The following is a 27,973-nucleotide window of genomic DNA, read 5'->3' as shown; positions in this document are numbered from 1 at the left end:
CCCCGCTGTGCGTAGACAACCCCGGAACCGTGCGAGGAGCGCGTTCCGTGTCGGAACACCTGACCCTGACACACCCACGAGGCAATCGCACCCAAGGGGGAACCCCGAGAGAAAGGGCCGATCTGATACGGGGGGCTTCCGATGAAAAAAGCCCCCCCACTGAACACCCCTCCAGAACATGCTGAAGGAGTTGTTCTGCAGCCGGACATGCAAGGTGTAAGGCCCCCATGGGTTCCTACACACCGTAGCCCTGCAGTGATATTACTACCACCCCAAACCATGTGAGCTGCGACCACTTGCCAATATTTCAGGAGTGGGAGGCACCAACATACTACCTGGCCTGGCGAAGGCGAGGCTGGGGAAGCCCGCACTGTGTGCCTCAAAAGGTTTCGAGCCCCCCTGCTGACAACACTTAAGTTGACAGACGTAACACCAGGCTCAACCAACACAGTTCAAGGTGTGGGAGCTGCTTGACAGCACAACATTCTCACGGACAGACCCAGGCTCAGCCATCAACTGGGTGTCAGCCCCTGTCCCCATGAGAAGCGAAAAAAGGGGGGCCGCCCGCGCATCAACGAAGGCACGCGGCCCGCAGCCAAAGGAAACAATCAGAGCCCACTTCTTCCACTGGTGTTGGGGAAGGGAGTGATCGGAGAGCGGGCTGCTCGCGGCAGGACGGTGACGGCTTGTTTGTTCAAGCCGAACCCATCCTACATGGCCGATCCCTCGGCCGCCAAGGCTGTCGGCCTTGTGGACACCTGTCGAATCAACGCCCAGGATACCTCTGGCGGGGGAAAAACATGGCCGCCTGTCGAGGACCCCGTCATCGCCGCTGACGAGGCCGTGCTCTCTCTTCTTCTGGCTGCGCGGTGTGAGGCGGTGTAGGGCCTAGGACAATACCGCCCGCGCTCCAGCAGAAGACCAAAATCCCCTGCGGAGAGGGGAACCCTGAGCGGTTATAGCTTGCGGCTGGGTCAAAGCTAATAACGTCAACAACCTCGCGCGATGTGTCGACGTCGGCTGGCCCTCAAGGCCCCTCCACCAGACACCATTTTTTTAATAGAAAAAACCAGCAATTCGAACACAGTTCTAATCGTTGCCAATTCCATACCGTGGCGGTACAAGCCTTAACAGCCCACCAGCCACTCGCCAGGCCGACCCACCCATGGTGTCGGCCGGGCGGGGCATTGTTTCAATATATCAAAAACAAAGGACTGACGTTAACATGGAGCACCAGTGGTGATTGCAAACAGCACCCTCCACTGTGGTGTGCACCATGAAAGGGTTAAATGAATAAAAGAGCTAAACCACAAAAAACTGTAGAATGAGCAAACCCATACACACAAAGTTTAAGGGGAGACGGACCAGACCCGTCTTCATTCAAAATATTCACAACAGAACACCAGCCCTAGTTTAGCCCATTTACCAAAAAAGGTAAACAAAGCCCCCCCCCCCGCACTACTCCCCCAGTATACCGATTGACCGTCAGTATGAATGGTTTGAGAGGAGAGAAAGCTGTAGCAAGACAGACCTTCTCATAGCAGAGTGACAAAACGAAACAATAGCCCCCTACACAGGGCCGCCCCAGGAGGTGGGGGGCCTCGCGTCTAAAAACGCACAGGGCCTCACATTTCTCCCAGGCGGCCCTGCCCTTATACTACTGCAGCCTAACGCCAGGCAATGTGGGACCCAAGACAACAATTGCCTGTGCACAGACACGCAACATGTTTATCATGTCGGCTGGACCCATAGCCCCACTACCCGACGCCAACCCAGATGGGAACACCGTTCAACAAACCCCGCCGGAACACAAGGTAAAATACCTGGCTAGGAACCTAGCCACGACCTACCCCGTTGTCAACCCATTTACCCGAAAAAGGTAAATAGAACTCAAAAAGCCCCACAACAGCTACCGACTGACCTTCATTGATGAACCGGGCAAGAGGCGGGAGAGTGACAACATCTCACGGCGGAGACATTAAAACAGCATAGCAATTAGCAGTAGTAATAGCATGCGGCAGTAGCGATAGCATGTAGCATAGCTTCAGGTGTTTTAGTAGCACGCCCAAGACAGCTTGGAAACCGTTCCCTGCAGAGAACGTTCACCAAACCATCCTGCCCCCGGCGCCAACACACAACATGGTTGTGTTAACAAAACAAACCAGCATTACTAACACTAATACCCATGCCTGAAGACACAGGGCCTACCTGAGTACAAGCTGGCCCGACAGCCAGCCTTGTACAGCTGAACCTCGATGTGCAGTCATCAAACGAGGAACATCAACACAGGCCCGTCGTGTCGCCGAAAACATGCGTCGAAGATGCCAGGGGCCAGCAACCTCCGGTAAGCTTCCAACATTATTAATCTTCCTTAATCTTTTCATTCCGCTAGTCTCGTATGGTGCACGCATCCAATACGCTGGGACGAAAACAGAGGAAGGGTGTTTCATGACCAGAGTCATGGTTATATGGGTGGTGCCACCGTAAGGAGCGGGGCCCCATACAGGTGGGGTGCATGTGTTTTTTATTCGTGGGAGATACATTAAGTATCACAGGAGATAGAAGTATCTCGTAAGGCTCAGAGCGGGACGCGATGCAAATACGATATATAACTTGCATCCCATCCATAGAGGCAATTAGTGTCATTGTCTTTCATACGCTGGGAATGAAACACGCACAGTAGAGAACATGCTCTTAATATGCTGGTTAAATCTGCTGTAATGTATATGTTCTAATGTTATCTGGTTTGTTGTATCAACAGGAATCACAGGAGGACCATGAAACCATGCCCACCAGAAAAAAAGCACCACCATCACTGAATGACACGAATAATGTAAGTAATTGATTGAAAAGTGTATTAACAGATTGCAGAATGGGTACAGTACAGCTCAATACATACAATTGTTAAGGGGATGCAGACCAGAGAAAGACTTTCGTCTTGTTTACATCAGGGTCCCCCATTTTCAATTCATCATAACATATATGACATACACGACATACAGATAGACAGTACTGCTACATCTATACAAGAGTGTATATACATTTGATGTGTCATTGTCTTTCATAAGTTTGGAATGTGTTTTGATGTTTTTTTTCTGTCTTTGTTTGTTTTTTCAGCAGGGAGATGGAATTGTTCAACCTGATTCCAGTACAGCTTCACCGATACCTGCCCTATGGTCAGACAAGATGTGGAAAGAACGACAGGCCAAATACCCGTGGCTGGATTGTAAAGATGGGAAGTTCGGCTGTAAAGTGTGCTCAGCCGCAGACGCTCAGAAAAGCAGAGGTCAACGATTTGCAGCAGAATGGACTAACTACGAGATCACACACAGTGGAACAGTAAAATCTGCTATGCTGATGAGTCTCAGGAGAAAGGTGTGGATCCACAACAACTCAAGTGCGCATCTCCAAGCAGAACGTATTCTCAATGACGCAAAAAAACAGAGAATTGAGAAATCCACTGACACCATGCTCGTATCAGAACTGACGGCTACAAATAATGTTTTCCAGTCTGTGTACTATTTAGCAGAGGGGGACAGGCCGTTTTCAGATAGTGTTAATCTGCTGGCTTTACTAGAGAGAACTGGGTCTGACACTGGCTTCAGCTTGGACTCAAGAGAGAGTGCAGCAAACATCACCACGCATATAGGTACAGAAATGCGCAAAAAGATTTGCAAACAAATCCAATCCATAGAAGGTAAAATTTCAGTTCTGATTGATGAGTCAACTACCCTTGCAGATAAAACTACACTGATTGTGTACCTCAAAACTGAAAGTTACAAGCACCTGGACCCAGAGTTCTTATTTTTAGATCTGATTGAACTTCCCAACCAAAAAGCAGAAACGATTATGCACCATCTGTTGAAATGCCTCAGTGAACATGGCTTTGATGATGCATATTTGAAGAAGCACTTGGTTGCATTTGCAAGTGATGGAGCCAGTGTCATGTTCGGACGCAAAGCTGGTATAGCTGCAAAACTGTCGGAACTGTATCCTAACATATTGACCTGGCATTGCTTAAATCACCGTCTGGAACTTGCTGTAGGTGACACAGTTAATGATATCACAGCTATGAACCATTTCCAGATGTTTATGGATAAATTGTATACTGTGTACAGTAGATCACCACTAAACCGAGAGCAACTGAACGAGTGTGCAGCCGGCCTGGAAAAACAAGTGAGAAAAATTGGCCGTTTGCTAGACACAAGATGGGTATCCAGTTCTTTCCGCACAGTGTCTGCAGTGTGGGATGGTTATGATGCACTTTGTGCTCACTTCAGCATGGCAATGACAGATGCGAGACGACAGAGCGCTGATAGGAAAACATATGAAGGTCTATTCAGGAAAATTACTTCATATCAGTTTTTGCTAGATTTAGCACTGCTGTACGACACCCTAAGTGAGTTAAGCATTCTTTCAGAAGCTCTGCAAAACCGCCAAATGACACTAACCTCTGCAGACAAACGTATGAGGCGTTGCATTAAATTCATTGATGTAATGGGAGAAAAACAAGGCAACAAAGTCCTTGAAGCTGAAACTGCAGTAAAAGCAGGTAAATTTGGCACAGTTGATCTGACAGACAGACCGAAAATTGTTTCCATCAACCGGAAACAGTTTATCAGAAGTCTGAGTGATAATCTAACTAATCGGTTGTTCACCACTGCATCTTTTAAGGGGTCATCATTAGTGGCACAGAAAGAGTCTGAAGCACAGTATGTTCAATTGCTTGCACAACTCCAAGTTGTTGAGTGTAAAAGCTGGCCAAAAGAAATGCCACTAGGATTTGGCGAGGTGGAAATAAGGCATCTGTGCAAAAGATTCAAGCTGCCCCTTAACAGTACTATTGATGGATTCAGGGACTTTATTGAGAGCAATGGAGAAATGATACCCGATGAGCTTAGGCCTTTATTGAATTGCACAAAAGTAATTCCATGTAGCACTGCAGAATGTGAAAGGGGATTCAGTGCCATGAATCAAATTATCACCCCAACACGCACACGGTTAATGATTTCACGGGTAGCATCTTTGATGTTCATTAAGATCAACGGGCCACCTCCAGAGTTCTGGGATTCAACAACATATTGTTATGGTTTGACACCGACCCCAAACGCACGACACAAGAGAGTAGGAATTCAGAGTTGCCAAATACAAGGGCTTGTTTATTTGAATACTAAATATAAAGAGTACAGGATAGGCAAGTCAACAAGACAGGTACATAGGCCAGGGGGCAAAAGTTCTGCTGCTCTGCAGCTTCTCCCGTGGTGGTAGTTTGGGAATAGCAGATGTTGACGTCAGAACCGCTCTGCAGAATTCTCTCGGCAGAATCTCCGATGTGTTGCGAGACCGAGAGAGGGAGAGAGGGAACGAGTCAACAACAGTGCAGGTTGAACGAGCAGGAGAACAGGGTGAACTAATCTTCGTGTAATTAAACACAGTGAGCACAATTCCAAAACAAATCCCAAGTGAATCTCTTCGTGTAATACACACAGTGAGCAAAATTCCAAACACAGTCCCAAGTGAATCTCTTCGTGTAATATACACACAGTAGTGAAGTCCAAAAACAATCCAAAAGTGAAATAATATCTTCGGTGTGAGCAACACACAGAGGGAGAAGAAAAGTCCCAAAAATATTATCCCAGAGGGAACAAACAAAAGGGAACGCTGGGTGAGTGACTGTCTGACAAAAAGGTGGTAATCTTCAGTGTAATAGTAATACACGAAAAAACGGAATAGATCAAGACAGTCAATAAAAACTCACCCAGACGTAATGCGTAATGGTGCTGGAACAACAGCGGAGCGAGCGCGCGCCACGGGAACAGGTGTCCAAGAGGAAGGCTTCTTGGAAAAATCCTGGAGATAGCACAGAGAGCAAAAGCAGCAGCAGCAGCAAAAACGGAGAATGCAACCAGAGAAAAATCAAGACGATCCAACAAACTTAGAGTGGAGAAACGGGGTATAAATAATAAGGGATTGATTGATTGACAAGCAGTGACAGCTGGGGAATGTGATTGAAAAGCGTGCGGACCTGAGAGAACCAATCAGCGACGTCTCTGATGACGTCACTGGGGAGAAGCGTGTGAATTAGGGAATTGAAATAATTAACAGAAAAAACAAATGAAAACAGAGCGAGGTGGTTAAAGGAACAGAACGAGTGAGAGAGCAAGGACAGAAACCTCACACATATGTTGCAACTTGGCTGAGAGGCCATCGCTCAGCTGAGGACAAGAGAACGAGGATAGCAAAACCAAATCATAGGCCCAGGACCACTTGGTGGGGGCTTGCTTGACTGATTGTATGGTAACTCAGTTACTTCTAGTCTGCATCGAACATTGTACATATGTCTATACTGAACACTGGGACCTCTATTTTTACTTCTTTTTACATGCTACTTTATTTTATTTCATACTTATCTTGTCTAGCACAGTCTCTGGAGCGTAACAGTAAGAAGCATTTTGTATAAAAGTATTCTGTACTTCTGTATGACAACTATTAAAGAAACTTGAAACTGTTTTGAAACCACTGTTGTGAAACAAATTACATTGAACAAATTTAAGTGATGTGTACTTTTTCCCCTTCTCAAAATAAAGAACCAAGTAAACACAAGTTGTCTGATTATTTTAAGTTTGCTTTTGTGTTTGTGTGTAAAACAATTTCTTTAATTGAATTAACTTAAACTAAAAGTAAATACAAACTAAATTAACAATGTAACTTACATTGTTAATTTAGTTTGTATTTACTTTTCTAGTTTAAGTTGATTCAATTAAAGAAATTGTATCAATACATTTAAAACATTGTTTGTTTTTCAACCATATCTGTTGACAATATAGGCAACATCCTGCTACCTTTTTCAGCTTCTCTATTTCAAGGCAAAAAAATTTTTTATCTGTGCCAAAAAAAACTGTGCATGCGCGCGCGCACGCACGTGGAGCGTTTGACCTACTGTCAATTTGCCACTGCACCACTGCGCACGGGCCTGTGTTAGGTTTGGGTCCTCCAGCTGGGCCGTTCCGAACTGACCCGCCAGGTCCCGTCCGACCTCGTCCGCCTGGGGGAACTCCGCAAAGGGGTCCTCCTTGCTGCTATCCGTTTCGGGGTCCGCTTGGGGCTCCGGCGCGTCTTCACCCACATCCGACGCAGTATCAGTCTCACTCCCCGTTACATTCAGGGCACACACCTTCGGCTGACGTAACCCTTTCCTCTTCTTCGGTTTACCTGTAGAGGGTGGGGTGCGTGGGGAGATGACCGCTGAGCACAGCTGACGATATAGGGGGCAGTCTCGTCCAATCAGCAGCGCTACAGGCAGGTTAGGTATCACGCCGGCCGCCATCGAGCACACACCCTTGGTGGTTGTCAGGGTGATCTGCGCTGTGGGATACAATTTTGTGTCTCCGTGAACAAAGGGCACGGACACTTGCGGAGCATCGGCGTCGCAGTGTGCCAAATGGGGCTGAACCAGCGTTATGACACTACCCGAGTCCAGGAGCGCTATGGTGTCTTTGTCGTTGACTCGCACTGGTAAAAGTGTTGCTGACGTTTCCTTGTGGGCCCAACAGGCCGCGCCATAATTACACATTTTACCGCAGGGGTCTGAAGCTGCCGCCGATGGCATGGACACATCCCTGCCTGGACAGGCCCACGAGAGATGCCCTGGCTCACGACAGTCATAGCAGCGTATTTGGTCCTGGTCAAACAGCGGCCTTCTTCGGGGTAGTTCGGGATCACCTGTGTTCCCTACCCGGCCTCTTGGGCTGGGCTCGTCGGGACCCCTCCTCGTTCTCAGTCTCTCTGGCTTTTCCCCTCGCCCCCCTTTGAGTAACTCCCGCGTTACTTGGTGGGCCTTCACAATGTTCCCTAGCTGCTCCATGGAGCGGGGGTCCGCCTGACTCGCCTGTTTCTTCGTGTCATAAGGGAGGGCTCTAACGAAGCGGTGCATAAGGATACGTTCCAAGACAGTGGGCCCTGTGTGGTCGGTCATTAACCAGGCTCGGCTTACGCGGACTAAGTCGTGCATCTGGGAGCGCGGGGAGGCCTGTGGATCATACACCCAGTAATGGAAACGCTGTGCCCGGGACTGTAGACTATGGCCGTAGCGGCTCAAAATCTCCTGTTTTAGCCGGGTGTAGTTCTCGGCTTGCTCCGGGGGCAGGTCCTGGTAGGCCTTTTACGCATTACTTGACAGGAAGGGGGCCAGCAGTCCCCCCAGTTATCCTCTGGCCAGCCCTCCCGGAGATATGCTTCTATATCCTCCTGCTCCATCAGCTTGGGGATGAACCGCCCGGGGTTAGGCCGCGTCCCTGTGAGAGTCCTTCCTCCTGCCTGTCAGAGGCCATCCGTTGGAGCTCTGCTTGGATCATCCCCATCTGTTTCATCTGTTCTTGTATGGCATCGTCATGCCGGGCCTGTTGGTCCAGGTTTGCATGTACCAGCTGCTGTACCAGCGGTCCATGCTTCTTTTATTTATTATTATTATTATTATTTTCTTTTATAATTTTTTTCGTTTATTCTGCTCCCCTTATTGCCAGTTTATTCTGCCCACATTCTCCACCACTGTGGCAATTCCAGGTGTAGGGGTGGCAGAATAAACAACACACAGACAGGTTGCAGTTACCAAAATGATATTCTTCTTTATTTTCTAATAAACAATAAAACGTTTCACACGCCTCACTCTCTCTCTCTGGCTTTATCTAATTATGCTGTCGGCATTGCGTTACTTTCAAGTAAATTTTTTACATAAACAACAAATCTAAACAATTTTAATGTTGCTGTGGGACAAAGTGAGACTAGCCTCCAATCAAATGCCATGTATGTAGATATTATTATAATTACTATGTTCATATAGTGGATCATACAAATACAAACACAATAGATGTTTTGGAACTTTTGGTATGTATTGCCCCTCAACAGGCCACAACTGGGCAACATTAAATTATGCTTGTTAAGCACTATACCAAAAATAAATAACAAATATAATATACTGATTGAATGAACATTTTATTAACAGATTGCAGAATCGGTACAGTACAGTACAGCTCAATAAACACAATTGGGGGGGGGATGCAGACCAGAGAAATACTTTTGTCTTGTTTACATCAGGGTCCCCCATTTTCAATTCATGACATTTATGACATACACAACATACAGATATAAGAATCTAATCTAATCATCTAAACGAATCTAATCATGACATTTAAGACATGCATGACATACAATATATATCTCTGTGTCTGAGCACCTGAAGACTGTGCTATTAAACCAGGAAGTGCAGCACTGTTGATAAGGCTGTAGCCTCCACTACTGTATAGTGCCCTGCGCTGCAACAACTAACACAAGAGCGAACAAAAAACGCTCATGGACCCGCGGTCTGTCGTTGACTGAGTCGCTTGTGTTGTTTGTTGGATTCGTTTTGGATTATTTGGGCTTGCCAAACAAACTATCAACACGTACACGGACCCGCGGGCTGTCGTTGACTGAGTCGCTTGTGTTGTCGCTGTGTGTCAGGAATCAGATGCTTTCAAACACCCGCCCACCTCTACCTCTGATTGGCTTACCATGACATTTTACTCAACCTCAGCCAATCGCGCACTGCCTACTAACCAAGGAAAAAAAGTATTGCTTCTCGGCGCAGAGATCTGTCTGATGAAAAAAACCGATTCAATCATAGTAACGCGCCGCATTTTTTGGCAGTAACGGTAACGGCGTTATTAAGATTGGAAGAGTACTGAATTTATTTATTTATAACACCGTTATTCCCATCACTGGTCGCTACGTAGCGTCCTTCAATCACCAAGTCCAGTGGTGGCTTGGGGTTGCCACACATGGTAAAAGTCCTGAGATAAAATACAATACAATGTTAAGCTACAAATTAAAGGCACTGGGTCCTATGTGCACTACTATTCAATATACAGTTTTACTCTATGTCCATATGTGTGAGGATGGGGGGTTCTTGCGGAGCCCAATAGCAAAACACAGGAGGAGAGAATGGAGCGGTTTAGGGTTCTTTAATTATTCTTCCCAACCAAGCAGAGTATAACAGGAATGTGAAACAGGAATGTGAACAACACGGAGGTTATAATGTTCTTGGGGGGAAGAAGAATGAGAGCAGGTGCACTTCAGTGCAGCTGTCGGCAGCGAGAGAGAGGGGACGCAGGTCTTGCGCTTGAGAGCGAGCAGGAGTCCTCTTTGCGGGGCTCGAGACGTCAGGGTGGAAGGACGCTGGGGCTCGAGACGTCAGGGTGGAAGGGCGCTGGAGCGAAGTCCTGGGTCACAAGAAACAGAAGGTTATGGCAAGCATAAACAGGGGTAGTTACAGCTGGTCTTCAGTTAGCGTCATCGTACCTCGGTAGGCAGTTTAACACTGCAACGTTGGATGACGGGTTCTGCCAGTTGAAGTAGGGAACGCTTGATGAGGTGATCTCTTGCAGCCGTGCTGATTGCTCCTCATCTGGCAGACACGAGCTCTGATCGTGACAATATGCTATACTTGCTATACTAACTATTCTATACAATAACCACAACAAGTTATTTCCTTAAAGTGACCTTTTTTCTCCTTCCTTTAAAGTGTCCTTTTCTTATGTGTTTAAAGTGACCTGTGGTGCGTTTGTGTGTGAGAGAGTGCAGCATGTGTTTCATTTCATTGTATACTTGTATGCCGTGACAAATAAAATTCTTGACTTGACTTGACTTGAGGGTCAGTATTTGTAGTCCTGTTCTTCTCTCCCTGGTTTAAAGGTATCTCATCACGTAGCGTCACTTGTTTGTAGATTCTTTAGAGCATCCATAGGCTATGGATGGTTGCACTCAGTGCTTTCTTAAAAAGTTTTCTTAAAAAGTCTTTGTTTGTTTGTGTATCTGTGTGTGTGTGGGGGGGTATATGTGTGTGTGTGTGTGTGTGTGTGTGTGTGTGTGTGTGTGTGTGTGTGTGTGTGTGTGTGTGTGTGTGTGTGTGTGTGTGTGTGTGTGTGTGTGTGTGTGTGTGTGTGTGTGTGTGTGTGTGTGTGTGTGTGTGTGTGTGTGTGTGTGTGTGTGTGTGTGTGTGTGTGTGTGTGTTCATGTGTGTTCATGTGTGCTTGTGTGTGGAGATATCAGTGTTCAATGTTCTGATGGCCTGGGGGAAAAAGTTGAGCCTTATAGTCTCTTATGCGGAGGCGCTTGCCTGACCGCAGCAGCTTGAACAGGCTGTTGTTTGGGTGGTGAGGGTCTTTCATTATTCTGCAGGCTCTGGATTTGCACCTCCTATTGTATAAGTATTGTATAAGAGAGAGAGAGAGAGAGAGAGAGAGAGAGAGAGAGAGAGAGAGAGAGAGAGAGAGAGAGAGAGAGAGAGAGAGATGGTCTCTCTCTGAAACATAGTTCTATCTTTCATAGAGCATAGAGTTCTGTACATCCAAGCCTACTGATGCCTGGCTTTTCTTGAACAATATGAGGAACTTGTGTGCGAGTGGTTTTCATTCAATGGATATGTGTGTGCTGTCTGAGTCCCCTCCAAACTCGTAGCCAAGCTCAGGGACCTGGGCTTGAACTATGACCTCTGCCAGTGGGTCTTGGACTTCCTGATGGGAAGACCCCAGGTGGTGAGAGCAGGCAACTGTACCTCCTCATCCATCACCCTCAACACAGGGGCCCCCCAGGGCTGTGTTCTGAGCCCCCTCCTCTACTCGCTGTACACACATGACTGTGTGGCACAGCGGAACAACAACACAATCATCAAGTTTGCTGACGACACAGTAGTGGTGGGCCTGATCTCTGCAAATGACAAGAGGGCCTACCTGGAAGAGGTAGAGGATCTGGCGCGGTGGTGTCAGGAGAACTGCCTCTCCCTGAACGTCAGCAAAACAAAAGAGATGATTGTGGACTTTAGGAGGACGGGAGCCAGGGACTACAGCCCCCTCAGCATCGACAGGGCACCGGTCGAGAGAGTGAACAGTTTTAAGTACCTCGGAGTCCACATATCCGAGGACTTGACATGGACCACACACATTGACAATGAAGTTAAGAAGGCACGGCAACGCCTCTACTTCGTTGCCTAAGGAAGGTGCCTAAGGAAGTTAGGTGCCTAAGGAAGTTCAAAGTGAGTCAGAAGATACTCAAGAACTTCTACTCATGCACAATAGAGAGCATCCTGACTGGTAACATCACCTCCTGGTTTGGGAATAGCACCGCACAAGACCATAGCAGACTACAGAGAGTGGCCCGTTCAGCCAAATGCACAATTGGAGGTGGGCTTCCCACTCTCCAGGACATTTACAACAAGTGTTGCAGGGGCAAGGCTAAGAGAATAATCAAAGACTCTAGCCACCCAAATAACTGCCTCTTTGAACTGCTGCGGTCAGGCAAGCGATACCGGAGTCTCATGGCCAGTACAGAGAGACTCAGAAGGAGCTTCTATCCCCAGGCCATCAGGATGCTCAACGACAATAACACTATGTAACAAACCATCAACTACACTCACAGCACACACATCCACACTCACTTTAAATAAACACACACCATAGCACCGACTTTACCCTCTTTAGACACTCCCTTGTGGCTCCCTGGTACCGTTTTCTACTTTCTTGACTTTTTTTGTGTGTGTGTGTGAGCACAGCGGTGTCTGTGTTTATTATTATTTCATGAAATTGGGACCGTATCTTCATTTTACATATATTTTCATTATGTCAAAAGATTATGATTTGAAACGCTCTAAAACAAAAGTTAGTACTATAGGGGTACAGGCTTGTGCCTGGCGTCCATTTTCATCAGCTCCGCTTCCATGTTAAAACGATTTTTTTAATCTGCACTCATTCGTTCAATTCTAGATAGAATTATCAAATGCAATCTCTTTACACACTGTCAGGGATCAAGCTTTCGAGGCATGATGCTGTTAACGATTTAGAACACACGGTGGCGCAATTGCTCTACAGCCCACTTTGCCGGCCACTAAGCAGGCAGGAGGCGGTGATTATGCTGTGGAATGTGGCTGAAAGGGCACCAGGCTGCTCCGGTGGGGGGGGGGGGGGGGGGGGGTGCGAGAGAGCGCTCAACACAAAACAACCACTTCATCCACCTCTCTTCCGCTCCCTCTCCCCTATCGCGTGTCACACGCTGAAAAACGAGCCCCCCAGGCCTGCCCCCGCTTCTGTGAGCAACTGTGACTAGAGCTCCATTCGCGGAAGTGCTCTGGTACTCGGCCGACAGCGATCTGTGTTCAGAATTATACCGGGAGATTGAGTAATGCTCGCCCGCAGAATATAATAATAATAATCAGCGCTTACTAACGTTTAGCGTCTCCACTATTTCTCACCGAATTAGTCAACCTTTCTTTTTTATAATGGCACATTCTTATTCACAGCGATTTTGTCGAGTTTACACACGCTGTAATGTGGTATCAAAAATGTATGGATATATGATGAATATGACCGTTTCTCCGTTTTTTTTCAATAAAAACGGACGTGGTATCAAACGAACACGAATTTAAGTGGTTGCTCACGTACTTTTGACTTTCTATTCTATTTTATACTTTTGATCTACTTTTATCTAGCATTTCATAGAGAAGTATTCTGTATTTTTTTAATTACAAATAGTAAAGAAACGTATTATACTTTGTTGGAGCCAAAATGCCCTTCTGTTTATTTAGTTTTATTTTAACTCACGGTGCAGAGGTATGGCATTATTAGTCACCATGGCAACCACCACAGGGGGTGGTTACCCATATATACTGATCAGTGGGTGACGAGCCCCAGGTGCGCAAGGGGAATAGCCAAACAGTTTTTGACCGTGTCTTGTCGTGTTCGTGTCGATGTGCCGTATAGGTCGGCGTTCAGTGTTATTAGTAAAAAGAGTTTTTGTATATATTTTTTGGTTGATAATGGTCAATAAAAGGATTGGCATATCGAAAATGATACGAGCTCTCTGGACATTGAATTCTTCAAGCACGCGTCTAACTCAAGCCAGCCCACTTGCCCCTCGCAGTAGGCTTATAGGTAAAGGAGTCTACATACTTAGTACATCCACAGCTAAAGAGATTGGTTTTATCGGGTATCACAGTGGCTAAAAAGCTGATAGCATCACAATGGTTTCAACCAGAAAAAAATTGCCGGAAGGTCTGGATTCTTACATATCTCGATGTGATTTATCAAGAAATATCTACAGCAAGAATTTTGGGTCTCAATGAATCCAAAATGACAATGTGGTTAGAAGTGGTGGAGAGAATAAAAGCTAGCATATAATGGTAGTGTCTGGTTAGGAGCGAGGGATAATGGATGGATTATCCAATGGGGGGTCCGGGAGGGGGGGGGGGGGGTACGAGCTAGAGCATATGTGTGTAGGGTATTAGATAGCAGGTATTAGGGGTATATCCTGTATAAGACATTTAACTAATTGGTGATTTCATTGGATGTGCACTGTTAATTAATGCTTGTATATCTTATCGTGTGTTGTCATGTTTGTTTATATGTTTGTTTAAAAAATAATAAAAAAAATAAAATACAAAGAAACTTGAACAATATTTTTAGATGGCCGTGCTCTTCACGACCAATTAGCATAGTATCTATGAGACAGTGTATCCTTATTCCACATAGGGTGCATACAGGAAGAAAGAAACAGCAGGAAAGTTAAACAGATGGTTATCCAGCTATGTGTTTATTACCAATTACATTTGGAATCCATTCAATAAGTGTTGCTATGGTAAGTATACTTTACAGGTTCATAAAACTGCTCATCGCAGCGGCCGACCATAAAAGAACTGAGCGGAGTTGAATTCTTTACAGCAATTTATCCATGCATTGATTGATTGGTTCTTTTGTTTGATCGTTATCATTAATTAGCATAGACGTGGTTTATTTTAGTGCACATCTGTTGTCATCTGCTCTGTGTGTGTGTGTGTGTATGCCAGGAGGTATCTTTCTCTCTTTCTGTGCACACCGTGAGTTTGAACCCCTCAGGCCGCTGCTGCCTCACTCTCTCAAGCAGTCTAAGACACACACACACACACACACACACACACACAAAAACACACACATACTGAATATAAACAAATATTTAGCAAAGTTCTGGGTGTGTGCACACACAAAAAAGCGATTATTTTACTACGTTCTGCGAGTGCTTGTGCACACATACAAAAACAACCATTTGACAAAGCACTTCAACACACACACACACACACACACACACACACACACACACACACACACACACACACACACACACACACACACACACACACACACACACACACACACACACACACACACACACACACACACACACACACACATATACCCCCCCACACACACACAGATACACAAACAAACAAAGACTTTTTAAGAAAACTTTTTAAGAAAGCACTGAGTGCAACCATCCATAGCCTATGGATGCTCTAAAGAATCTACAAACAAGTGACGCTACGTGATGAGATACCTTTAAACCAGGGAGAGAAGAACAGGACTACAAATACTGACCCTCAAGTCAAGTCAAGTCAAGAATTTTATTTGTCACGGCATACAAGTATACAATGAAATGCGGGGGGTCTTGCCCGCAGCGATTGTGCATAATACAATAGTAATATAGTAATAACAATAGTAATATATAATAGGAATCCAATAGAACGACATTGTACAATAAAACAGGTAAACAAAGTAGGGCATATCGGTATATGTTGCAGGGAGAGAAGAACAGGACTACAAATAGAAAGGACCCTGTAGGGAGAGAGAAGAACAGGACTACAAATAGAAAGGACCCTGCAGGGAGAGAGAAACAGGACTACAAATTGAAAATACCCTACAAGGAGAGAAGAACAGGCACAGACACGAACACAGCAGAGAGCTGAAGTTACCGTTTCACTGTGTCCATCTAACGAAATAACTCTGTGGCTATATCGAGATTATCCATCTGTCACTGAATGGATAGAGATTTGACGGAAGGTATTACTGTCTGTTGGTTTATTTTTAACCTGTTAATTAAGCTGTAGCCCTATTTTCAGAAATGTCGCCTAAAGGTACATGCCTAAGTAAATGGAAGATTGCTCCACTTCTACAAGGTCAATTTGCATGTTTGAATTCTTCTCCAGGGGGGGCGCTATACCAAACATTTTGCAAACATGTACCGACCGAGGCAAGCATTGGCGAAACCACACACTGAGTATAGCCTACTGTGCACGTCAGAGCTTCGGCGAAACCACAAAGGTACGAATATTTAAGTAGGTAGAGTACAACTATGTGATCGCAGCCAGGTCTCTCTCTCTCTCTCTCTCTCTCTCTCTCTCTCTCTCTTTCTCGCCCGTATTCAGATCCGTCCAATAATAATCACAGATGTACATCTTGTCATTTTAAACAAGTTACCATTATATTGTCCCGGTGATTATGCCCCCCCGCGGCGAAATGAATTAGTATCCCCCTCTATCTCTCTCTTTCTCTCTCTCTCACACAGACACACACAGCATGACGTGGAATCCCAGCTATCGTTACAAGACTTAGGGTGCGGTTACACCTTTCGTTTAATTTTCGTATCATTGTCATATGCGTTTCGCCGCGACGTCGTGCGCCTCGAGTCACACTTTCGTTTTTTTTTTTCGTTTTTGTCACCCGAGCACACTGATGTAGTACACTGCCAAAGCAGTAGGTGGCAGTAGGTGGCAAACATGAAGGCAATTTCAACCAATCAGAACTTGAATGTGCCAATACACTTCCTGGAAGCTCCAGCAAAGAAAATGTCAATAAGGCAGGCGCCTATGCCGCGCCACCATCTTGCCTATTTACCCAATGCAGCAATTATTTTTCAGCAAAGCCTAATAAAAGTGCAATAAACAAAACGGATACATTCACTGTGTGTTCTGCCTGTCATTTGTTGATGAAACAAAACTAACATCAACACAAGTGACCACCAAGAGCGGATAGTTTAGTCTAAAAAACGATCGGTAGCATTGTTAGCTGCAAGCTAACGTCAATGGAATTTGCCATTATAACAGTAGCTCACACTACTTAGCCAGCACCAAACTGATGATATCGGGAGCTATCAGTGGTTAGATAACATTAGAGACAACGCTGTGTGTATTAAACAAAGGTGAATAGATGACTGGGCCATTTTGTTTAATGCTTGTTAAGTTGAAAGAGGAGCTTTGAGCTAACAGGGTTTGATAACTAGCGCATGTTATCCAGTGGCAGTGCCAATCGGTAATGCTAGCAGAATGAATGGATGTAAACTTTCTTTAACATATTGCATATGGGTACAATACAATACGGCTCAATACAAACAATTGTTAAGGGAATGCAGACTGTTGTAGCTTGGACTGGGGTCCTTATAACAATAACTTGACAACACATAGTAGCTGCAGCTATTTGGTTTGGGACAGCTCTCTGTCACCGGAAGGGCACGCAGATGGTATCTACTGCGCATGGGCATTTTCGCAACAACGGCTCTTGCAGACTACATGCTGTTGTCTGCGCGTTTTTTAGCGTTTCTCCAAAACGCAAACACAATTTTGCGTTTCAGCCGTATCCACAAAAAAACGCCAAAAAACGCATTTCTGTGTAATAGGGACATGAAACGTATTCAAAAACGTATAAAAAAACACCACAAATACACTAGTCTAACCATGGCCTTACTTACCATCACAAGAGTTGAATGGGGCGAGATATTCAGCTGTCCAGTCCACAACAAGCCATAATCAACTTTTTTTTAAATCCACTCAAAAATAAACTCCAGTAAATTTACAGTCCATACCGTTAGCTGGTAGCCAACGGTAGCTGGTGGTAGCTGCATCCAGCTAGCCATGTAGCTTCTTGTTAGCCACCACAAGTAGAAAATGACAGAGTATATCCTTCTTCTGTCTGTTGAGTGTTTCTGAACTGAGGAGATATCAGGCTGATGAGGTAGAAACTCTTTCGAGGTTGTAATGTTGTAAAACTATAAGCTAAGCTAACTATAAATCGAAAATGAAAATACTCCTTGAAACCGAAACCATGTCAACTGGTGGTGACGAGTGAACACACAGAGTGTGGAGGCGTGAGCAGAGTGCGTCTGCAGTGCTTGCTTGTCTAGAGCGCCCGAAAACCGCAACCCCCCCAGCCCCCCCAAGCCCCCCCCTCAGATCATATTTATGACCATTGATAGGCTAAAATGTATTTACTAGATTCATTACGATTGGCCGCTTGCGCGCAGTGACGCCTACTCACTGCGTTTTGTCTAGCGCCCCGGATTCGGAGGTAGTTTCTATAGACTGACGTCAATCACAAACGAGGGGGAAGAGATTAGAATAGCATGCAAAAAACAATGGTTTATACTATATTTATTGCTATATTAACGTTATTGTGCATTTTAATAGTAATTATTATTCATTTTAAAGATGTTTAGTTTATTTTTAGGGCTTCAAGCCTTCAAAATATCTAAAATAAAAAAACACAAGTTCTGTTTCATTAGGGGCTCTGCTTGGCATCACTACTGCACTCGCTCGCGTACGTGCACGCGCACTGAATAAATTCCACAAATGTACCTTTAATACCAGTATTAGTCTGACCACACCCCTCATCAGCTTACCTTCATAAGCAGGTGTGTGGTCACCTGCTCTCCTCCTTCTCGCTTTCACCACAAGAAAGTGCCTCGGTAGTACCCCACTTGACGTGTTGTTAGTGGAGAAAGATTTTTTGTTTACAAGGAAGGAGATACGTTGACATCATATCTTTATTTTCTCTCTCACTTTTTTCGAGAAAATACGGCGATATTGTCTTCGTACTGGAGTGTCTAGAAGATGATGATCATTCTAAAAACCCTCCACCGGTTTTTCGTATTGGGAGCACGCCGCTGCATGCTTCTCAACTGCAGTTCCTTGCTGTGTTTGTTGTGGTGAAACCTGTCAGGCCACAGCTGAACTGTCGGACATGCCGCTGTTGTGAGAAGCGGTGCGTTCCAGGTTGGGTGAGTAGTGTTTGCTGGCAGGCTCCACTTGTCTGTTAGTGCTATGGGGGCTACTTGACAATGTTTATGGAAACCGGCCCCAGGCTAGGGTCCTTTGTTCAGCCACCTAGGCGACAGAAGACCTTGGTCTGAAGACCATTATAGTTTAACTAGTGGGCCGCGACCATTAACACTGGTGATCCCTGTGTGTTTTGGACGAGTGGATTCTCTCTGTCACCGTGTTAAGGCCCCATCTTTCATATCCAAATGAGAGTATTCCTTCACGAGGGGATATGTGCATGATGTGCGATAGCGGCAGATTCATGTTCAAAGTCAGCTACACAGGCCAGTTGGTATTGTGCTGATTCGGTCGGGTGTTGGTAGAATCACCGTTGTGAAGCGGTGTTGACATCTTGTTTTCTCTTTTCTCTAAAAAAGTGAGGAGAGGTTTCAGAACGGCGGCCTGTCTGGGTGAGTGTTATGTCATTGTTTACATGTTCATAGCTTGCGGTTAGCCAGTCAGCTGTTAACTGCTGCGTTAGCCTGCTGGATCGCTGCATGGCCTGCTTAGGTTGGGCCTACTGTTAGCCAGTCAGCTGTTAGCTGCGGTGCTAGCATGGCGTGATCGCTAGGTAACGTTAGCTTGCTGCTATAGGCCATGGCCTGGCGCGGGGTAGCTTTAGCTTCTCGCGCGCCGCTGTGAGCTTGCTTCTGGTCGCATGCGCAGTTAGCTCGGCGTCTCGCGAGCAGGAGCATTAGCGCCCGAACGGTTGGAGCGGCCGTTAGCTTGATGCTATTCTGTTGAACGTGCTTTGATTTTAACATGTTTTACACTCTTGACTACGACGTCATCCTTGACAGGGGATGTTCGTCGACCCTGCCCTGAGCCAGGACGGCAAGGTTGCATCAACAGAGGACTGTAGTGCGGGTTGGAGCGGTGACGCTGCCCAGTTCGGGCAACACAGGAGCGGCTGTGTTCCTACGGTGTCTGTGACTGCACTTCGCTGATCTGCGTTCCGGGTAGGAACGGGTTTGACCAGACCTTTTAACACGTCTTCTGGTTTTACTTTTCTAAATGTATTGTGAATAACGATGTTTTTCCCAAAACGTGTGTTGCTGCAATGCATTTAGGATACGTTGCGGGTTATGTGTGAGCTGTTTTGTCACTGGCAGTTAGCTTCTCCGTGCAAATCGGGATGTAATGATCTGGTTGTTGTGTGAGAAACATCATGGTGTTTATATGTACCGTGTACTCACAACTAAGGTAACTAACCTATGAAGCTATGCTTGGTGACAAGTGAGTAAAAGAATGTTCTTTTCTCAGACTGTGATGACAATGAACAGTGTGTTCACATATTAACAGGTTTTCCTGTTTTAACTGGCCGTATTGAGGGTAAAATAGGAGGATTGTGTTTCCCCCCGGTTCCCTGGGGACTTTTTCATCCTCCTATCAGACATGTTTGTGCACTAATTGTGTCTTTTGTGTGGTAGGGATGCGATGTAACTCTTAGCTTGATTGCTGAGGTTGTGCTAAATCTGCTGGAGAAACTTTATTTTCCTAAAAGAGAAAAGGGTTTGGTCGCTGTCATGTGTGCTTAGCAAGGCCTGTGGCCGATACTAATCGAGAATGATGTATTCTCTCATTGTGAAAAAACGGCGTTCCTCTGTTGAGTGTTTTTTGCCATTTTTTGTAGGTGATGATGGGTTGTGTGTGTCATGTGACCTACAACTGGGTTGGACTGGCCACAGAAGCACATGTGCCTGGTATATTGGGCGCGTGCACCGCAGGAATTCCCCCGCCATAGAGTACGTCACCGTGCGCGTCTCTGTTGGTAGGACTTCCGTGTGCTGTTCAGGTCCATGTGATGGATCTGTTTCGGGGGGGTGGTCAGGGCTCCTCCTCACCAAGCGCCTATTCGGGCCTTCTGTGAGTTCGGACTCCTTCTTCCATGTGAGGGAGCCTCCATCAGAGTACAGAGCCTTCCTCCTCAGATTGTCAAAGTGAGTGGACCCTCTGGAAGGGTCCTATTCTATTGTATATGTATTCGATTCAATTCGATTATTGAGTGTGTATGGGTTCAGTGCCTCTTCCCCGGAGAGCCCTAAAACCAATTTTTTACATGGCTCAAGGTGCAATATATTCTTTTCAATCTGTACAGCTCGCGTGGGAAGTCTCTCTGGGGATCCCCGTCTCCTTCCTATGGGAGGGTGGTGGGATGTAGAAATGTGAACATTTTTTACCCCGGTTGTGTAGACTGGGATACATACTGTTGATGCTTCCTTCTTTTCTATTCCAGAAGTGTTGGAGTTAGGGAGTGTCACACCCCTCTTGTCGTTCCCCTGGGCGCCTTGGGGATTCAATGACAGGTCTAAATAGCCTGTTCATTGATGGGGGTGTGTCCCGACGCACGTATAGTGCTAGCTCGCTGTAAACAGGCGATTGACTGGCACGCCTTGGTTGCTTGTGGTTGAAACAGCGTTTTTATAAAGCAACTGAGATGGGGGTTTTTCCTCTTCCGACGACCAAATCCCATGACCTGGGTTGGTTTTTCGACGGATTCTCGTTCATGTCTGGGGGATGATGACGGAATGGATCTGAACATATGTAGAGGGGTCTCACGCCCTTGGGGTGGGCCACCAGGCGCGGTTCGCCCGAACGTCTGGATGGCGCCTTCTTTTCATGTTAAGATCAACACGCATATCTGCCCTTCTCCTGGAGTAGGCATGTCGGCGTGGTTAGGGCACGGGACTGGTTCTGGTCACGCTGGTCCAGATCAGTTGAACCCGTTGTCCGCCGGGGATGCAGATCTGCTGTTCTGGTACCCTGAGGGACTTGGGCTTTTTTCAGGGGGAAAAATGCCGGGTCGGTCTGGGTGTCGCAGGGTTAAGCGCTATGGAGACCCTGGTTGGGTACGTTTTTACTCAGCACTGTCGTAATGGCTTACAGCCATGCCATTCTGTACACGCTCGATCTCGTCGGATCTCGGCCGCTACACAGGTTGGTCCTGGTTAGTACTTGGTTGGGAGACCGCCTGGGAATACCAAGTACGGTGTGCTTAGGGGCTGGTCTCCATTCTTTTTCGCTCCTCTCTCACGCATGGCGATGAGGGGCCTGTGGGGGTGGTTTTTTGACCTCCTCTGGTGACCCTGTGCTTCCCGTACCGCCAGGCCCGGTCCGAAGTAATGTTTCGTCGACCCGTAGGCCTGGGTTAACCTTTTTTGAAAACTGAAACACTTGTACTGCGGTATAGCCGGTGTATACCCGCAGGTGTGTTTTGGAGTTTTTTCTTGAGGGGTTATAGGAACAACCACCGCATTGGGTAACACCGAGGTGGTTGATTCCCTGGTGTGTTGGAGCAGTGTCAACTCCCGGGTTCACCGGTTGAGGGTGCCCCTGCACGTTCATGACGTCTGCCAATCGTGTCAGCCTTCTCTGCCTCGACCCATCTGGGTGGGGGTTTTTAAATGGAGGCTTGGTCATGCAACACCGCCAGCTTACGCTCCTTCCGCCGGGGCGGCTGTGTTCAGCTGTCCCCTCTGGCGCCTGTCTCGTCCGCAGTCTCCAGGCTAGGGTTAACAGCCTGTTGCCTGGTTTTTCCCCGGTGCGCTGCCTGCTTCCGTTGGTTAACCTTTTTTGTGTGCTTACGGCCATGCTGACTGCCTGTTCTGCAGGGTCAGTGTGCCAGGCGGTGTACTATTGGGGGGACAGGGCCCGCTCGGCTTACGGCCATACCGACCTGAACACGCCCGATCTCGTCCGATCTCGGGAGCTAAGCAGGTTCTGGCCTGGTTAGTACTTGGTTGGGATACCGCCTGGGAATACCAGGTGCAGTAACTGAGGGGCCTTTGTCCGAATACGCTGGCGATGTGGGGGGCGGGGCACTATGTGCCCACCTGGTGGGGTCTTGATGCTGACATCATGGACTTCTCCGGGCCCCCATTCCAGGGAGTCCAGTCCTTTTGGTGGGTCTGGGTCTTCCTTCGCGCTCCGCTGCTACGGCCTTGCCACGGGGTTGGGTTTGCCCTTGACCCCGTGATTCTGAGGGCAGTAACGAGGTTGTTCCTCCGTTCGTTCCCGGGTGGCATGCGGGTTGTGCGTGTGTGTAGTCGTGGGGTCAAGCCACGGTCTGCTCACCCTGTGCGTTGAGTTGCTTGAGTGCCTCTTCGCACGGTCGGGTCCGTCGCCTTCCCGTGAAGCCTCTAATAGGGGGGATACCCTCCATTAGGGGGGGTCGGGGGGGCTCGGCCCTCCCTGTTCTGATGGTTTTGGGGGGCTGTCAGCGGGGTGTATTTGTCAGCCAGCGGCTCCGCTTGGCCTCCCTTGTGCAGTAGTGATGCCAAGCAGAGCCCCTAATGAAACAGAACGTTAGGTTATGACTATAACCAAGTTCTGTTAATTAGGGGTGACGCTTGGCATCAGACGGCCGCTGCAGCCCTTGACCTCACCTTGTGGTGAAAGCTTGGGAAGGAGGAGAGCAGGTGACCACACACCTGCTTATGAAGGTAAGCTGATGAGGGGTGTGGTCAGACTAATACTGGTATTAAAGGTACATTTGTGGAATTTATTCAGTGCGCGTGCACGTATGCGAGCGAGTGCAGTAGTGATGCCAAGCGTCACCCCTAATTAACAGAACTTGGTTATAGTCATAACCTAACGTTCTTCTTCTCCTACTCTCTCATTGTTCTCAACCAGGCGGGGCGGCGCCCCAGCGCCCCTAGTGGCGAGCCGCCACTGGATCTGGGGGTATGTATTTCCAGTGTCAGAAATATTGTGTCTGTTACTAGTCTTGAGTAAATTGTAATGAAAAAAGGAGAATATAAATTATGATTTATTTTTGCATCTGTGTCTGTGAATAACACCATGAAAACATTGAGGTTCTTTTGATTCTTTTTGAGCTCATTCACCACCTTATTGAGATCAAGTGTACAAAAAATATAAGCAAATGAATAAAGGGAAGATGATTAAACAGAAGGATTTGTAGATACAGTAATAAATGATAATCCATTTTAAATATAAATTCATATTTGACCTTGAACTTGACCTTGACCTTATTATGGCCAAATCATACATCTATGGATAGGGAAAAGACTCTTTCCAACAGCAGGGTTAAATCTGGATTTAGTCATTTCCTCACGGTTTTACGATAAAAGAGATATAATTAGCATTTTTCCGAGAAATTCGTATTTTCGGTAAATCTTATAAAACATTGGTAAAAATGAAAATATACACTTTGACTGTTGTTTTGATAGGGTTATGGTCTTTAATCTTAGCTACAAAAAAAATAAAAACGTTACATCCAAGGGCCCACATGTGGGCCCTCATGTGGGCCCTCATGAGGATGATTCACGACGCGCCAATTTGCCGACCTCTAGCGGCTCGGGTGTGTATTTCTTTTAATACAATATATAGATAGAATTAAAGCCATATTTGTTGCCTGTCAATTGCCCTTTCACATGACAAAATCCGTTCAGCGGTTCTCGAGTTACATGCCGATATGTGAGGTGTGCGCCAAAGTACACATTACCACCCCCGGTGATTTGGGATTTGGCGATCTCGAAGATCTTTGGACAGGGTTGTAGCCAATGCGTGTGGCTTTCCAATGATACCCCATGATATGATAATTGGGGATCAAATACGGTCTCTATTGATCGATTTATGATAAAGAAAAGCAGGGTCCCCCAATTGGGGGACCTTACAGCTTAACAGGTTAAATTAGAACCTAACGTAATTGTGCCTTTGCAGAAACACCGGCTTCGCGGACGGTGATGGATGGAACGGCTTCGTCAGTTCCAAAAGTTCACCCTCTCCAAACTTTTTCGTCCATCGAAATGGACACACAGATCTGGCGGAGACGAACACACCATCAACCCTGTCCGGATACTCCTGGTTGAAAATGTATCAAGAACAGGTGTAGATGTACAGACACAAAGGATGTGCAAACCCACAGCCTAACAGTTGGTTGGAGGGAGACACGTGTGCATGCATAACAATCAGAAGGCAAAACTAAAACAACACATCTCACTAAATACAGCTCCAGACGTAGCGTTGCAGGCTTTGTGGAGGGAACTGAGGCCTGTGTTGTGTTTGGCTCAGGGTTCCCTTTGCACACAGATTTGCCAGCATAACAACCACATGCATACGTGATGAGAGAGTAATCAACTGTGATATTGGTCTAATGAATACACACTCCCTCTTCCTCTCAGATCAACAAATTGGCAATAGCAAACTTAAATACTTAGCTAACCTATAGCTGTCAGTAAAATGTAATTTTCTACCAGGAGCTTTCATACTGTGGTGTTGAGATGGTTATCTCTGGGTGGATGCTCTGTGTCAGTCTGCAAGTGTTGCACATGGTGATTGTTGTTGTTGAGATGTCAAGTATAGATTGAACCAGTGTCACACAAAGTGCCATGCTGTTGAGCCGCCACTAGGGGCTAAGTGTGAGTGAGTGAATGAATGAATGAATGAATGAATGAATGAATGAATGAATGAATGAATGAATGAATGAATGGACTAATGAATGAATGACTGATGAATGAATGAAGGAAGGAAGAAAGGATGAATGAATTAGTGACATTGCCGGTCACAGAGGTGATTAGCATCTAAAAATAGAGGCTGAGAAATGTCACTGTTGTACAACGTATACAGCAATATATGCATAATAAATAGAATATTTGTATTTGCAAGTGTGGAAAGACTATTGCAATACAGGACATAACGAGTTTATACAGTCTTTGTAAGAGTCTTAATGGGGGGATATTATGGAAAAAGATTTTTCCCTAGCCTTTGTGTGGATCTGGCAGTCTGAGGTGTTATTTAGCCAGTGAGGAAGAATTAACAATATACTTTTAGCCTGGTATCGGACCGGCAGGTATCAGTATCAGAGCATCCCTAAATAGGACTGTGGTCTGTCCATGTCCACAGTGATTCTGGTTGTCGCAATAGAAGATATACAGTATACTGTTTACTTTTACACATAGTATATATTGTGGCAGATATCATCCCCTAGCTGTCCCATGGCTATGTGGAGGAATGGAGATACTACTGCCACGGGCAGAGGAGAGTTAATTAGGGAGTTGATTAGGACTGATGGAACACACCTGTGCACCATGTGATCCACATCCCACACACACACCCATAGCTTAAAGCCTGAGGAGAGACAGAGAAAGGTTGAGTGGAGGTGAGGAAGGAGCAGAGAGCAGAGAGTGAGAGTGTTATACAGAGTTTGTGAGGTCAGAGGTAGTTGAAAGGAGAGGTGAAAGCGAGAAGGTGTTCGTGGTACTGGACCCTGGACTGGCTGAGATACCCCCTTCTGAAACTGACCCTGGACCGGACGACAAACCCTGAGTATTGAACATTCCCTTTTTGTACGAGAGCCTGATACGTGTTTTGACCCTGGACTGTTATTCGACTACTCTATTGCCCATCGGACTTTGTGGTATTAATCAATTCATATCTTTTATTTATTGAAATTGTGCTTGTGTGGAAATTGGATTTGTTTGTTTTGGACCGTGTCGAGCCTGAACACCACCAGGATTGTAACATATGCTATGACTGCACCTTTGTTTATACTGTTTTATACTAGGTTATATTCAGATTGAATTGTATTGCCTATATTTATCTTCTTCTATCGTCTTCTTCTATTACCCTGCCCATACATATACCTCCCCTCCCCCTCTTCCCCATGCTGCTATGGCGCCCACATTTCCCCAAGGGGATCAATAAATAAATATCTTATCTTATCTTCTTTACATTTAGTACTGTGGAGAAAGGAGAGCTCAAGTAAGACAAATAGAGACTAAAAGAGAGAGAGAAACAGAGGAGAGAGAGAGGGAGACAGAGAAGAGAGAGAGAGAGGGAGACAGAGTAGAGAGGGAGACAGAAGAGAGAGATACAGAGGAGAGAGAGGGGGATACAGAGTAGAGAGAGAGAGGGAGACAGATAAGAGAGAGAGGGATACAGAGGAGAGAGAGAGGGAGACAGAGAAGAGAGAGAGAGGGAGACAGAGTAGAGAGGGAGACAGAAGAGAGAGATACAGAGGAGAGAGATACAGAGTAGAGAGAAAGAGGGAGACAGAGGAGAGAGAGAGGGAGACAGAGGAGAATGGGAGTGCAACTGAGAGAGATAATGAAGGAAAGAGGATGATTTAATGGAGCAAGTGAGAAAGAGAGAGAAGAACTGGGCACAAGGGAGTGAGACTGAAAGAAAGAGCGAGATACATGAGAGACTAAGAGAGAGGAGAGGGGGAAGAAAATACCTGAGCATTTTCATCAGCATACAGTGTATCCACAGGGAACCTGAGAGCTAACGTGAATTAGCACATCGCAAGAGAGAGGAAGAGAGAGAGAGAGAGAGTAGATTGAAAAAGAGAGAGGTTGACAGACAGTGAGATTGACAGAGTCGGAGAAGAGTCAGAGAGCGAGAGAGAGGAACAGACAGTGGCGGCTGGTGAATTCTTCTCCAGGGGGGGCGCTATACCAAACATTTTGCAAACATGTACCGAGGTATCACAATGTCACACACACACACACACAAACACACGCGGGCACGCATTGGCGAAACCACACACTATAGCCTACTGTGCACGTTAGAGCTTCGGCGAAACCACAAGGTACGAATATTTAAGTAGGTAGAGTACAACTATCACCATTGCCATCAATCAATATATGATCACAGTCAATGCAGCCACGTTGCCTATACAAACATGCACGCCCAGATCTCAAATCTCTCTCTCTCGCTCTCGCTCTCTCTCGCTCTCTGTCTCTCTCTCTCGGACTTGGGAGCAGCATATTATCACTGTAATATATTTGTGCATGCTCCCACGCGCACGCCCGTATTCGGATCCATAGAATAATAATCACAGAGGTATATCTTGTCATTTGAAACAAGTTACCAATATATTGTCCCGGGTGATTATGCCCCCCCGCGGCGAAATTAATTAGTATCCCCCTCTATCTCTCTATCTCTCTCTTTCTCTCTCTCTCTCTCACACACACAGCATGACGTGGAATCCCAGGCACTATCGTTACACAAATTAGAAGGAACTGCAAAGGATCAGACCTAGTATACAGTATATACCAAGAATAACTTCAGTATGAGTACAGGCTG

Source organism: Notolepis coatsorum (genome assembly GCF_963971535.1).
Source record: "Notolepis coatsorum genome assembly, chromosome: 11".
Lineage (NCBI taxonomy): Eukaryota > Metazoa > Chordata > Actinopteri > Aulopiformes > Paralepididae > Notolepis > Notolepis coatsorum.
The sequence above is the reverse complement of the archived record's forward strand: the minus strand, read 5'-3'. Positions refer to the sequence as shown.